General features: G+C 49.0%; 1 long non-coding RNA gene across 1 annotated transcript in view; it reads left to right on the top strand.

Moving 5' to 3' along the window:
• The window catches only part of LOC113623845 (uncharacterized), a 53,611-nt gene that overhangs the window by 20,945 nt on the left and 17,163 nt on the right, over positions 1-15,503 (top strand). Inside the window, exons 5-6 of the long non-coding RNA XR_003434095.1 lie at positions 12,603-12,740; positions 14,992-15,165. This is a non-coding gene — a long non-coding RNA (uncharacterized LOC113623845). The remainder of the gene's footprint in view (positions 1-12,602; positions 12,741-14,991; positions 15,166-15,503) is intronic.

Raw genomic sequence — 15,503 nt, 5'->3', positions numbered from 1 at the left:
AGGATCAAGCCCTGGTCCAGGAAGATCCCACATGCCACGGACCAACTAAGCCCATGCGTCACAACTACTGAGCCTGCGCTCTAGAGCCGCGAGCCACAACTACCGAGCCCGCATGCCACAAGTACCGAAGCCCGCACACCTAGAGCCTGTGCTCCGCAACAAGAGAAGCCACCGCGATGAGAAGCCCGTGCACCGCAACGAAGAGTAACCCCCACTCACCACAACTAGAGAAAGCCTGCGTGCAGCGACGAAGACCCAACGCGGCCAAAAATAAATAAATAAAACAAATAAATTTATAAAAAGTTAAAAATTTTTAAAAATAAGTAAATCCTCGCAATGGGACTTTTGGATCCGTGCCCAAGGCCACGTGACTTGTAGACGGCATGGCCAGAATCCAAAGCTGGGTCTGTCCAACCCTAAATGACACGGTTCAGGGGATCTCAAACTCCACCCATGAAGCACCTCCAGCAAGAGAAAAGACTGACCCCTTGGATTAGTTTGCTCAGAGCTCCTGTAATGAAGTACCACGGGCTTCAACAAAAGAAATATGTTGCCTCACGATTACAGAGCCCGGAAGTTTGAAATCAACATGTCAGCAGGGTTAGTTCCTTCCAAGGCTGAGAGGAAGGATCTGTTCCAGGCCTTCGCCTAGCTTCTGGGGGTTTGCTGGCAACCTTTGGCATCCTTGCCTGGTAGACACATCACCCCCATCTCTGCCTCCACGTTCACACAGCCTTCTCCCCGTGTGCATGTCTGTGTCTCATTTCCACTTTTTATAAGGACGCCCGTCACACTGGATTAGGGGCCCACCTAAGGAATTACATCTGCAATACCCTATTGCCAAATAAGTTCATATTCTGAGGTCCTAGGAGTTAGAACTTCAACGTATTTGGAGAGACACAATTCAACCCATAATACTGCCCACTTCAGGAGTCTCAGGGGTGTGGCTTATGGCCTCTGCTACCAGCACAAAATGTTTCTGAAGCATCGTGCATTATCTTTAAAATGTCTGCAAACTGAGCACACAACTCCATTGTTAGATCACTATTTCATATAAAACAACATTTCCCCAAAGTCTGTGAGTAAAATTCGTGATCCAGAAAGCTGCTGCATGTTGACCCTAGGGATCTGGGACCTCACATCTTTTCATGTCTGTAGAGGATGCTCACACCAAGTGTGAGAGCCTCTGAGAAGCAGAGACACCTGTAAGGAAGAAAAGGCACATTTAACCTAAATGAGCATGAAGAATATTGACTGAGACAGGGCTGAACGAGAAGTCATGTGAACTAGATACACAGAGAAAATACAGAACATCCCTGACCAAGATCCCTGACCAACAAACCAGACCCGTGTGGAAACAGCACTTGCAGAGAGCCCTGTTGCAACCACATGGCTTTTTTTCATTCTCTCCTCTTTCCTTTTGAACAGAAATCAGCGTCGCACAGCACTGTTCATCCCGTTTCCCCAACACAATGGCTTTTGAAGAACATGCTTTTGAAGTGCAGGTGCTGTGGGGACAAAGCTGACGGTTGTGGTAGTAACCAGCTTTGTAACACACTGGTCAGATTCACATTTTTCTATTATAGTAAATGTGCCTCAAGTAACAGGACTTACCAGCAACACTAACCATGGCCATACTGTTCTTTTACTTCCTAAGAAATAACATTTTCAGAAGTGACAAAGGACTCTGACAAAGGCCCAGCAATGGGAGTGAGAATGACTCAAGTGGCAGAAAGGGCTCTCGATGTGGTTCGCTTACTGCCCCACTTGGTTTGTGACAGAAAAGTGGGTCGAGCTGATGCATTTCCACACGCTGAGGACCTACCGCCAGTCCCTAGAGCTGCACTGCCTCCAGAGCCCAAGCTGGAGAGAGCCTCTGATGGACAAGGCTCCAAAGACAGCACCAGATACCTCGATGGCCTGGAAAAAGAGGTGGCTTTCTGCTTTCCTTGCTTAAAAACATGGGGACCACGGTGTTCTTTTAATTTTTTCCCTGCCCCTCTATTAGGAGACATACGAACTTCACAAAGGCATTCCTTGTCCACTTAGCAGAAATGTCTATCAAAATCAGACCACAGTCAAGAAGAACACATCCCACAGGATGTGGCCAAGTGACAAGCCTGGAGAACACACCTGACACAAGGTTATCGCTCAGGGCAGCCATGAGGCTGCAGCTCCACTCAGGAAAAACCCCTACTGATGCCTGGGTTCTGAAAGCTGTGCACAGAATGCCAAAGGTCGCTCCTGAGAGACCCGGCGTTAGCAAACACAGTGGCCAGACCCTTGAGTAAAGTATATAAGGACAGAGGAAGATGGTCCTCAAGGGAAGGAGGGAGATAGGGATCAGAAAAACCAGAGCCTGCAGGGGCCATCAGCCCCCTCCGGCGAGCGATCAGCTCCCCCAGGGCAGTGGGGACTGTTCCCTTCTCTAGGGAGATGAGCTTTCCTCAGAGGCAGGGCTATTTCATCAGGCTTTCCCACAGCCCGAAGAGAATATCTCATGAGATCATCCGAGTCCCTCTGTCCTGATCCCACATCCATCACAGCTGTTGCTGTTTCCCAGGCCTCCCGATAACGGAAGGCACGGTGTCTCCTGGAAAGGTGTCTGCGCAGGAGGGGTAACCGGCCCTCGGCCTGTAATGTAGCAGAAGCTGTAAATGATATCTAAGGATTGTGCACATCTCTCAGCTCTCACTGTGCTCTCAGATCCCAGCCTCCTCCCTCCCTCCCCCATCAGCCCACAAGGGTCATCCCTGGGCAAGCTGAGACAGACAGAAGGGGCCAGGTACCCAGCCAGGGCCTGGAGCCTGTGGCCTGCGGGCCCTGCATGCACTCTGGACCACATCCACGCTGCCCACATTCAGAGCTCAAACCCTGGGTAGAGCTCTGAGGAGATAAGCATTTTAAGGCAATACGGTCGCGGTCTGGTTTGCAGCCTGGTTTTGTGTGAGTTATTGCCCCCAGTGGCTTATTAACTCCCAAGGAAGAGATAAAAATCTAGTTTTTCCCAAAAGGGAGGAGCAGATCCCCAAGCACGATATCCTCACCAGGGCAGTGTCCAGGCTGGGGACAGCAGGCAGCCCTGCCCAGCACCTCTGGCCAGCTGCCTCTCCTAGAGGTTCGTCATGTGCCCCTCAGAATTTGTTGAAAGTCAGTGGGACTCCTGAAACAAGATGGGATTAAGCCACAGAAAGCAGGGCCCAACCCAGTGGTAATGATGGGGGGAAAAATGGCCCCTAAGGGGAAAAAAAAAGGCAAAGAGGTGAAGTACTGTAATTTAAATGCATTTTGGGAGACTCTCCCTGAAACTGGCTAGGCCAGGGCACCAGACTGGTTATATTTTTCTAAAAAAAAACCCAGAAAACCTCCAAAGAAAAGAAGAAACCTTGGTTATGATCATTCTTTCCCTCCAGCTTTTATCCCTTAGACAGTGGCTCCCCAGCAGCGTGTCTGCCCCCACCCCAACTAAAAGGGACACTTGACAATGTCTGGAGACGGTTTTAGTTGCCGCAACTGGGGAACACGACCAGCATCTAGTAAGGGAGAGATGAAGAATGTTGTTAAACACCCTGCAACACACACGCCAGCAGCGCCCCCACCTCCCCCCGACAAAGAATTATCCCAAAATGTCAAAGAGCCGCTGCTGAGAAACCTTGCCTTCAGAGAGTAATTTTCCTGGTCTCTCACCAACTCACGTGCTGCTAAACCAAACAAAATGTATACGGGGGATTCATAACAAGAGAGGGCTCGACGGTGACCGAGAACACACAGCAAGTCCTGGACCATCAAACACTTTGAAGAACACCAGCAGTCAGCTCTAGGGAGCCACTTCTCTGATTTTAAGCATCGTCTTCTGAAGTCCGTTAAGCATCTAGCCTCTCACTGTGTTACAGTCAAGTTAATTGGCAAAGGGAGTTCCATGGAACCTCTGTCCTCTAAGAGTTTACAATATGAGATGGAGAGTAATAACTGGGCAGCGCTTTCTATAAAGCTGAGATGAACAAATAAAGGGAGAAGTCAGGCCATGCCAATCGTACAAGCTGGGAACTGAGTATATTCTGAGAGATGGTGAGGGAGGATAAGAGTCAGCACGGGTGAGTAAGGTGGCACTGAAGGAACGTAAGAGACGGCCTTCAGATGGTGCCCACCTGTACCTTCATTTATCTGTACTTTCACTAAAGTATGCACTGCATGCTTCCAGGCAGTAAACGTACAGAAGGCACAGTCTCTGTGCCCCTAAGATTCACACAAATAAGCAAAATACAACAATGTCATTTTGAGAGGTACAGCAAGTAGATGTTATAGGGTTTGGTGAAGGGGGTGATGTCTGCACGTGGTAGAACTTGCCTTTGACCTGGGCCCGGAGCCTGGGTGCCGCTGGGGGCAGCTGAGCTTGCCTGAGAGCCCCAGACCGGGGATGCAGGCGGGGGATTAGGTATCATGCTGACAAGAATCTCTGTAAAGGGCGTTCTGATTTACGGTATCTGTTCTGGCTTGTCTTTTGGCCACTCAGCAAAACTCTCTGCACTTCAGTTTCTCCCTCCTTCCCATTTCCAAGCAATTAAGACCATACCTACTCTTATTAGGAACCACGACCGTGTGAAGCCCTGTGGAGCGTAGTGGCAAGATGATCAACATCAGTGAGGTTCAAGAGGGATGTTAGCAGTTCTTACTCACGGGGCCTCTAGTGTTGTTTACGTGCCTCTGACCTCACTCAGTAACAGCAACTCAGAAACCTACCCAGGCAAAAAGTCACACGCTTTGAAGACATACTAACGTTTCAATGGCCTAAACATTTTCCAGGACCAAGTCTTTACCAGAGCTGCAAACAAGCAGTCAGATGGACTGCCCTGTGAGCTTTCTCCTCTACCATGAAGCCACAGAAAGGTCAGCAGCCGGACACAGAAAGAGGAGAAGGGTCCTGAATAAACACAGACAGTTTAATCAACCATGAAGAAAACCAGGAGTTGACTGAAAGTGCTTTGTCAGGAAGAGAAGCAAGGCCCCTGCCCTCAGAGAAAGGCGAGGAAGGTTGGAGGTCATCTAGCAGCAGAGATGGCCACTGACCACAGAGGCCACTGCGGAGGCACCAAGGGCCTGGTGGGGATGTCAGGGAGGGGAGGGGTGGCAGCCAGCGTTTGGCTATTTTCCAAAGAATAGGACAAATAAACGTTCCCTAGAAAGAAGATGGAATTTTAGCTCAATAAGAAGGGAAGATACTGTTTTAAAACCACCATAATTACTTAAGAGTTGGTTACTCCTTCAAGCTTATGTCCATCAAGCCTGTCATTTCTGATTCCAGACTCCTCAGGGAATTTTAAAAACTGGTTTATTCAAATTACATCAGTATCCTTTACTTGCATCTAAAAAAATCAAGGTCAAGCTATGTTGATGTGAGAAAGAGAATTTAGATGAATGAGGGCTGACACCGAGTCTCTGGCCCTGTAATTACTTTCTTTGTAAACCTGAATACCGGACCAGATGGATGCCTTCTCCACACTTTTTGTCGTATTTATGGAATACCTTTAAACAATGGAATCTGGAATCTCCAGCAACGTTGTGTCCAAATATATCCAAGCCTGTTTGTTTATGTTTTTAACTGAAAGTCAAACAATTTTAGACCAACTTGTCTATGGTATCATTGGAAATGCATATTTTTAGAAAATTCTTGAGAATTTTGCATACCATTAAAGTAACTTGACATCATACTTTATATTTCCCAGCTGTGATTGCTGTTGGAATGAAATCAGGGGAAGCATCCCAGAAGGTCTTCAGCCTGAAAGGTTTGCTTAAGAATTCTGATTCCACTAGAAAACCGCTTCTTTTAAGATGGCTTTGCCATTTTCCAATGGCTCATGTAATATGGTTGGTTTGTTCTCGTTACAATTAAAGATGCAATTCATTCAAGAGTCTTTAACTTCATTAAAGCAAGGCTTTCTATTAATGTTATCAAGCACTGATGGGCTTCTAATCGGACATTCTCAGCAGGTAGGAAAACAACTTTCAAACCCTCTGATTTTGTATGAAGCAATGCTCATTTCTACACAAAGACTTTCATTTCTGTGATCTGACCTGGTAAAATGTTGATTCCTTCATGCTCAGTCTAGTTTATTTGAGTCCCAGGTCTGTGGGCCTGATAATATGTAGAGGAGGATAATTTATATGGGAAGACAGTTGTGCTGTTTATATTCAATACTTGAGGATTAGGAAAAATTTAAACCAATTAAGAATTCCCATCATCAGGAGTTTCTTAGAAGGAAATGACTTTTCAAGGCATGTGGGAATTATCAAGAATGTAATTTTCCCCTGAGATGGTGTGTTGGTACACAAGAGGAGTGTTGGCAGGATATCCAGAGGAACTGATAACTCGCACATGAGGAAATGAGTCGCTACTTTCAAGGCTACCTGACAGGAGACCAGGGCATATTTTCCCCATTTATCTTTTCATTTTAAAGAGTAGTGGAATTCGGTTACATCTTGATTGTTCAGTATAATAAAGGATATGTGAGACAGGGATAGAAAAACCACAAATGGTGAGTAAAATAAGAAAACCAGGGATTACTTTTTTTTCCTGTTTATTAACATTCACACCGAGCTGTGTACTTTGGTTACCATGGCCTCGTGGTATCTCATGTCACAGGCCACACCGTATAAAATCACAGAGGCCACGACAGGCAGGAAGAGAGGCGGGGCCTTGTCTGAGTAATACAAACAGCCCAGTGTGTTGAATGTGAGCCTGGGTGCACTGCGGGCCTGAGGCGCCCAGCCCAGGAGCCGGCTGGCTGCCGCCCCACCTCTTCTCCTGCCTCCGCCTGCCCCCTAGTGGACGGCCGTGGGAAAGCGCGGGAGTCCGCCTGGGGGTCTTTGCAGGGGCTGAGATGCGACTCCCTGAGAGCGGGCCTCCCCCAGCCCTGGAGGCACTCTCGGTCCATTTCCTGGAGAATCAGGGTTCCGCCTGGCATGCTCTGAAGCCTCCCTAGGATGAACACCATCATTTCCTATGTCGTCTTCCCCATTTTCCTCTACCTCTGCCTGCCTGATCCCCCGCTGGCCGGCACCTTCCCTTGTGCAATCCCCACATGAGACATGCCTTTTCTAGAAAGGACCAATTATTCCTTCTTTGGGTCCCGCAAACTGTAGAGAACCAACACAGTACGGTGCTATTGAACCCATTCCCACTCTAGGGGCCTCTTATGCCTCCTATATGTCCCTATAGCCATTCACTTATTCATCAGATACCTACTAGATGCCGCACCCTGCGCCCGGCCCTGGAGACACGGAGGAAAGCGGGCCAAGGTTCCCGCCTGCCTGGGGGCGCACACAGCACAGAGGGACAACTCATCCAGCAGCTGCCGTGTGACGAGGCTCACACCTCTAAAAAGACAGGAGTGCGGCGCTGCGGGAGCCAAGGCGGTGAGGGCAGGGGCTTTCTGGAGTTGTTGTGGGTTCTCGTCACGGCAGGCTTAGCCCCACAGCTGCTTTGTTCCAACGACTCGGAAAAGTAAATGCGGCTGGCACGGGCTGTCCGGACCCCACACACCCCCAGGATACCCTGGCTGTGCTGCGCATTTTCATCCCTGCCCAAGTCACAGAGATCCGACGGCGCTGACAGGAGGCAGACATCACCCGGAGCCCCTCAGATGGGGCTCGAGCTTCCCACCGTGGCAGCCCTCAGCTCCTGCCAACACTCTCCTCTGGCTTGCTCACCTCAAGCCTCCCTGAATTTTTCTGAGGCCCGGGTTTCCCACATCGCTGATTCACAGAGATGGAAGACCTAGAAAAGAAAAAAAAAGGTCACTCTCTCAAATGACTCAGGAGCCCTCTTGGACCCTGTGATCTGTGTATCGACCTGCACTGTAAAAGCTGAGAGTAATAATATTGTCGGCTGTGTAAGGAAAGCTGGAAGAAAAACAGATTAACATTCTTCTGAACTCCTGGCTCCTGGCAGAAATTAGTGTCGCGAGGACGGATTCTCAGCCACGGTCTGACAGCGGAATACCTCATCCAGAGGTGAAGGTGCCTGTAAAGACCCCCGGAAGGTGACAAGTTCCTGGGGTCTGGGCCGCATTTGCTCCTCTCTCTCTCTGTCTCTCTGTCTCTCTGTCTCTCTGTCTCTCTCTCTCTTTCTGATGAAGTAAATGTTTGTGGGATGAATGGTTGCCACCTCCAGCCCTGTCAAGCCCTGGCAGAAACACGGACTGGGAAATGAAACCAACTGGCAGGCCCTAGACGCTTGCATTTAAGATTCATGAACAAAGAAGAGGAAATGACTTGTGTGCTACGAAACTACTGAGAGATGTGACGACCGAGGAAGGATGGGAATCGCCTACGGGAGAGGAGCGGGTGGGGGGACAATTCTCCGCCGGGGTCGGGGGTGGTGTGGGGCGCTGGTGAGAGGGCGCAGAAGCACCAGCGGGGGCAGCCAGAGCAAGGCGGTCATTTCGCCCCCAGCGGAGAAGGGTGGAGCTGCAGGTCAGCAGCGGATGGCGCCTGCGAGGTGTTCAGAAGGCAGAGCCAGAGACCTCTGGGAATTGACCCGAAATCCTTGGTTTTCCCTGAGGCGGCTGTGGCCTGGGAGAAGGGAAGTTCCATATAGCTATAAATGTTGTGCACTCTGCAACTTTTGCAATTAGTCTAAAGAAACTCCAACATCCTATTTTAGGATGGCGTGCATTCAAATTATCATCCTGTGCCCCAGCTCTGGGTTCCATGAAGTCCTCATTCTTCCCGCATTTCTGCTTTTCCTCCATGTACCCTTAATAGCACCCATAATTCACTCACTTCAAGTCAACAAATATGGATTGAATGCCCACTCTTTGCCGGGTCATACTAGGTACCAAGAATACAACGTCAGCGAAAACAGACATGATCCCTGCCCTCATGGAACTTACACAACGGAAAAGGAGACGACCTTGATCAAATAACCACACAAATTAACATGACACTGCAATGTGTGGTGCCCCAGGTACATAATAAGGGGTTTGATTTAATAAGGGATATCAGGGAACTCTCTGAGGAATTGATGAGTGAAATGAAATCTGAAGGAATAGGATTAACTAGGGCAGGCAGGTCTCTGCATCTCCGTGTGGCATGGTGCTTGTGTCTTCAAGGTCGTGAAAGACTCGAGTGTGACCACAGCACAAACAGGGAGGTGGGCAGCATGCATGATAGGGCTGGATTCGAGCCAGGCCATCCACAGGGAGCCACTGAAGTGTTTAAGTGGACAGGCGATGAGATCAAATGGGCATTTTAGAAAGATTGCTCTGGCCACAAGAGTTTGGAAAGAAGAGCTTGGAAAGGGTCATAAGTGGATGTCATGAGACCAGTTAGGAAGCTGTTATAGGTGAATTCAAGACTAGGAGAAGAGCCACAGAGGAGAGAAAGGGGGAAGATTCTATATAGGAGGCACAACTGTCAGGATGTGGTGACAGAGTAGATAGGCTTACAATGTATTCCACACCTATACCATCTTCCAACAACCTCCCCTGCAATGAGCCCTCTCTTCATGGGCTAGATTGCTATACAAATACAACTGAGATACAAATACAACTTCCCCCTCTTCTAGGTTTACCCCTAAGGATGCCTTCCTTCATGGTTTCTTTCTAGCTTCCTCTAGAAATGAAGGGAAGGAAGGTCTGTGATGCCTGGAACATATCAAAGGTCATGGGTTGAAATGACAACTCAGATTACAGGACTGTCAACTCCTGTGACCTTAACTGAAGGGCTGAGGAGTTGATAGCAGACCAAGAGAGCCTTACAACACTGCAGGCTGCTACAGTGTTGGATCTGCTGATTGAGTTGAGTGCTTAAAATTCATGTATTGTCCAATTAATCAAAGTATTCTTCTACCACACATTTAGAGGATGCTATGTAAAATTTCTGCATCAGCTGGGCGTGGAACTAGCTACCTAGGATCCTTGCTTCTGCAAAACAGCCATTGATCTGTTCCAGAAATGGTGTTTTATCACTGTGCTGTGCTAACAGGGACTGGAAGGGACTGGAAGATGAATAAAAGTGTCCTGCCTTCCAGGAGTTGCAATCTAGCCTGTCTGCCAATCAGGACAGCACAGCGTGAGTGATAAAGTACAGGCAGAGGCAAAGCCCAGGGCAGGGGACAGGAGCTCTGTCTGGCGGAGTTAGGAAGGTTAGGAAGGTTTTCCAGAAGACACATCTGAGCAAGGTGTCAAGGGGTGAGCAGGAATTTATATGGAGAAGAGGAGACTGCTTATTTCAGGCAGAAGAAACAGCTCATATAAAGACACAAAAATACCTAGGAGTAAGATGTAGCCAAAAAGTGGGCCCAGAGGTGATGGCGGGGGCTATAGCAGGAAGTGAGGCTGGAGACAGACCTCTGGTGAGGTCACTGGAAGCTCCTAACTACCTGCTTAAGGGAATATTAGTATTAATATTAGTATTTCTATTGTATAACAAGTTACTCCAAAACTTAGGTGCTTAAAACAACAGTCATGTATTATCTCACGGTTTCTGTGGGTCAGCAGTCCAGACACAGTTTAGTGGTCCTCTGGCTCCGGGTCTCACAGGCTGCAGTCAAGGTGTCAGCCAGGGCTACGGTCATCTCAAGGGTCCACTGAGGGAGGTTCCCCCTCCAGGCTCGCTCACATGGCTGTTGGCCGGCCTCAGGTCCTCACTGGCTCCTGGCTGGAGACATCGGTTCCTTACCACATGGGCCTATCCATAGGGAAGCTCACAACATGGCAGTTATGGCAGAGAGACAGACGGAGATAGAGACGTAGAGAGGGAGACAGAGAGAGAGAGAGAGATGTACAAAAAGACATCTTCTGTTATCTAATCTCAGGAGTGACATCCCATCACTTTTGTCATCTTCTAAAGGGTCACTAGGTCCAGCCCATATGGGTCACTAGGTCCAGCCCATATGAGAGGACTAGTAGGTGATGGCTCCTTGGGCCGTTTTAGAGGCTGCCCGCCGTAGGTACCATAGCTATTTCAGGCGCGATCCCAGCATTATCGCATTCTGCATAAATAATAGGGAAAGACGTATAATTTCACTGCATATTAGTTTGTTTTTGTGAGTGGGTACACTCTGGTCCCCAGGAGCCCTGAAGAACAATGTGCTTCATTTCACATCTCTCCCTAAGGATTTTATACAACCCACTTGGCACTCATGCTGTTATTATTAGATGGATTCAGCCAAAGCTGCCTGTGAGGATAGAGATAGATGGGAAGGTAGGGAGGCAGACAGAGGAAGTGATCAGGACCCCAAAGTGAATAAAGAAAAAGGTTACACGCCAACTGAAAATCAGAAATGAATCTGAGTGGAACTAAGTATCAAGGTTGACAGCTCATAACACGATGCCAGCTTACCACAGCTTGGCAGTGCCCTTGGTTTTCCCACATGCAACTGAAAATAGCTAGCATTCATCCTGAGGGAGTGCTTCTAAAATAAGTAAATACTGGGAGCTATACCTCACTGCTTATTCAGGCTGGAAGCAGTCTGCAATTATTTTGCTGAAATTAGATACAAACTAAGTTGCCACTCCCGGAACCCTTTCTCCTGTACCATATCACAGGAAAAAGACACTGAATTTTGAACTCGAATAGTTTAGATTTCTTAAAAATAAGTGTGATAGCTGATAGGATATATGCAAAGGCAGATTATTAATACTAATCTCTTGTGAGACCTAATCTCTTCAGGAGCCTGGTTTTCTGATCTTCAGACCTGGGTTAACTTGCTAGGGACACAGAGTGACAGTCCGATAAAGGTGACTGGAGGGATGGATCAACTTGCCCACACTTGAATATACTGTGTGGGACCACCTTAAATTAAACCTGCTGGGGACAGAAGAGAGGGGACTAGCATAGGATCATCCGCTGGGATGGATATGGCTGGCTGTGCTCCCACTTTTCTTAGTGATCTGAAAGCTCTCAGCGTCTTTATCCATTTGGATACAGAAGTTCTGCTATGTTTTTAAAAGCCAAACAGAATAAACAAACATACATGCAAACAATAATAATGATCATTTGGGGGCATTTCCCCTCAACCTCGGCTAAAAAGGAACTGGAATACAGATAATGGGGGTGTTTGGCGGCCGGGGCAGGGGGTGGTTTCTGCTATGAAAGAGCCCCTGAATCGTACTGTCTCCTTAATAAAACACCATCTTCTTTGACCTGCCTTTGGAAGAAGTGGATGAATATCTAAGAGCCCAGCTGTGCTGGAACCTGGGAGGCTGTGGTACTGCTGGGTTAGATGCTTGTCCACAGCTTTGACTTCCAACTTCCCTTTGCAGAGGGAAAGATTACTTTCTTCTCTTTGTGGGAGACATCAGTCACAGATGAAGCACGTTCATCCCCCCCACACACATCCCCAACCCTATACCCTTATTGTGATCTGGTGAATCTTCGAAGTGCCAAATGAAATAAAGAGCTCCAAGTAACCTTTCCTCCTCAGTAAGGGGTTTGTTTTGTTCTGTTTTTGGTCACCATAATTCTCAGACAAAAACTTCTAAAAGGTTCCCCTAAGCAAACTCTTAAGATGGTAACCTCTACAACCTCCCTTTGATGTCAGGGGTCATTTCATGCCTCGTTTAACTTTTGAAATTATTTTCTGTGCCTCCTTTTTCCAGATTTGTCAGGGCTTGGGGAGGAAACGAAATGAAGTTCAATGGAATCAAAGTAGCCTGAGTGGTGTGAAGTGAGCTGATGTCAGCAGTGGTTCCCCACGCAGCTTGCGACCGTCTCCCATAGCACATCTCCTTGGACTGGTGAGTTCAGCACCATATTTATTCTGACAGACGAAAGCACAGGCACAGGCTCTGGCTGCCTCGTATCAGCTGAACATTGAAAGCAACCACCCTTTCTGGACATCCTTCTGCCTTCCCAGAACTTACCATGGTCTAAAAATCCCCGTTTGAAGAAGCAGGGCTTTCAGGACAAAGTCATACAGTAAACAGTGACAACCTGAATAGCATCCTGGTAGAAGGGCTCCTCTTCCTTGTCTCCTTCAGCCCACGGACCCAAACCTCCTAGAGGCCATTCCATGATCCCTGAGTAGGGAAAAGAAAATTCAGATCCATAACCTCGGACCTGGACATTCAAAAGATGGCAAACAAGGGGAGAAAGGACTGAGGGGACCGACGACAGGGGCAATTTCAGAATGTTGAGATCTCATTTATTTTCACCGTTCAGAGAACTTTTTGATTAGCGTCCTTCTTCCTTTTCTGATTTCAAAGTAATAAATAATTCTTAACTTCCGGGGAGGGAATCCGCATTGGGAAGAGGAATAAGAAAGCTCACGGGATGAGTAGAGAAGAGGCTGCACTTGTTGTCTCCCTAGGTCCTACCCCCTGTTGCTCCCACCTCCTCCCGCAACTCTCTCTCTCTCTCTCTCTCTCTCTCAACCAGTGTAAAAATAGCTGTCTAGGTTCTGTTATTCATCCCTAAGCAGCAATGAAGGGTGGGCCTCCCTGCAGTGCCAGCTGCCCTTTAGGAGCTTCTACTATCAGGTGATGTCTCACACCTCCCATTCCCCGCTCCTAGTTGGATAAATGTCCTCGGTGACCTTAGACGTTTTCATTTTAATCAGCAGTATGGTTTTCGAGAGGAAAGTCCTCCCCGGCTTCCCGAGTCGGCGGAGCTGCGGGGCCGTCCCCTCCTCCACACCCCAGGCAGCAGTGCCAGGGGAGCGTTTCCATCTGTGTTGGGAAAGAACGGCCTCTCTGTGCCGCCCAGCACGTCCAGAGCGAGGGCGCGGAGGCTGTAACACACTCTCCCCCACAGGAACAGCTTTCCAGGGGCCTTGGGGGAGGCTGTGGCCTTTCCCAACGAGGGCCAGGCGCATCTCCCGTGGGCCCGGCTCGTTTCTGGCAGGATCACCCCATCCCTACTGAGGGCACTGATTCCGCCGCGCCGGGGGAGGGAGCCGTCTCTGCACCCGGGGCCCGCAGTTGGGCCACCAGGGCTTGCACATGCGCGGAGAGGGGTCGCGTTGCTCTGGGCTCGGCGCGAGGGCGGCGGGCGAGGGCGCATGCGTCAGCGGTAGGTCAGGGGAGCGCCCGCAGAGAGCACTGCCCGTTTGATCACGCTCTCCGTCCAGATTCCTGGCAGCGTGTTGGGGACACTGCATTATTGGAATAGAGCCACAGAATGCTACAGGCTCCTTGGAGGGCGCTTGCTTCGTGCCTCCATTTTACTGATGAGGAAATTGAGATACAAGGAACCATTGGGAACCGCCTAAAGCTGCATTTCTGAATTCTGCCAGCTGGGACCAGATCCAGCTCTTATTGGCGTGGTTTAGGCACTACTTCCCCGAGCGTTTATCTGGCACCTGGATGTACCATGTCCTAAATGTATGTATGGTATGGAAGATAACCACGAATACATCAGAAGCAGTGTAACCGTGGCCACCCCAGACTTACACGTAGAATGATACAGACCTGGGTTTGATTTGATGATTTGCAGGACTACACTGCTAGCTGGATAGCCTTGTGAAGCAATTAACCTCTCTAAGCCCTAGTTTCCTCGTCTGCAAAGCGGAGATAAAAAACAGGACCTACCTGCTAAGGTCGCAGTGCTTAAATGAGATAAGGTGCACATTGCTTAGCACAAAGCCTGCACTTGGAAGTCACTCAAACATATTCATGCAGTGTTTTGAGAAGTCGAAAGTGCTAGGCGCACAGGCTTTCGTGAGACAGTCAGGGTACTCATTTCCAGGCTGAACTCGGCTGCAAGAGAGGGAAGGTACTTTCCCGCGCGCAGCGCAGCACTTGGGAAGACTCACACAGGGTTACGTGACCTGGCAAGACAGGGAAAGGAGGAAATGACCTCTGTTTATCTTTCTTCCTACTGCCCCGTCCTTCCCCCTCCCTCTTTCCTTCCTCCCCTCCCAGCCCTCACGGTGACTCCTGGTGGCTGCAGGGATACATCGGGACCTCTTATCAGGGTGAAATGTGTTCTGCGAGGTGGTGCAATTTGAAGTTCTACTTTATCACAGGGGCCTCTCTCCTCTTTTCCTAGGCGGGACAGGCACAAGAAGGAGCAATGGGGTTAAGTGGACAAGAAGGAATGGTGGTTAAGCGCCTAAGGTAACAGATTGGAGTCATCTTGAATCACAGATGACCAGCGGTGAAGACCACCTGGTACAATGATGGTCCCTCTTGTTAAGGAAGAAGCAGTGAAAAACTGTGAAAGGTAAACCGGCATCAAATTTTAGACTCGGGGGCTTCCCTGGTGGCGCAGTGGTTGAGAGTCCGCCTGCTGATGCAGGGGACGCGGGTTCGTGCCCCGGTCCGGGAAGATCCCACATGCCGCGGAGCGGCTGGGCCCGTGAGCCATGGCCGCTGAGCCTGCGTGTCCGGAGCCTGTGCTCCGCAACGGGAGAGGCCACAACACTGAGAGGCCCGCGTACCGCAAAAAAAAAAAAAATTTTAGACTCAAGTTAGAGCCCTGGTTTTCTGTGTCCCCCATAGTTCATTCACCCATTTACACACACTGCTTTGGGGGACCCATTATATACTGCCAGGTACAAG

The sequence above is a fragment of the Aethalodelphis obliquidens genome, unplaced genomic scaffold (genome assembly GCF_003676395.1).
Source record: "Aethalodelphis obliquidens isolate GAN/ISIS:26980383/991018 unplaced genomic scaffold, ASM367639v1 scaffold1, whole genome shotgun sequence".
Classification (NCBI taxonomy): domain Eukaryota; kingdom Metazoa; phylum Chordata; class Mammalia; order Artiodactyla; family Delphinidae; genus Aethalodelphis; species Aethalodelphis obliquidens.
This window is presented reverse-complemented; position numbering and strand designations above follow the sequence as displayed.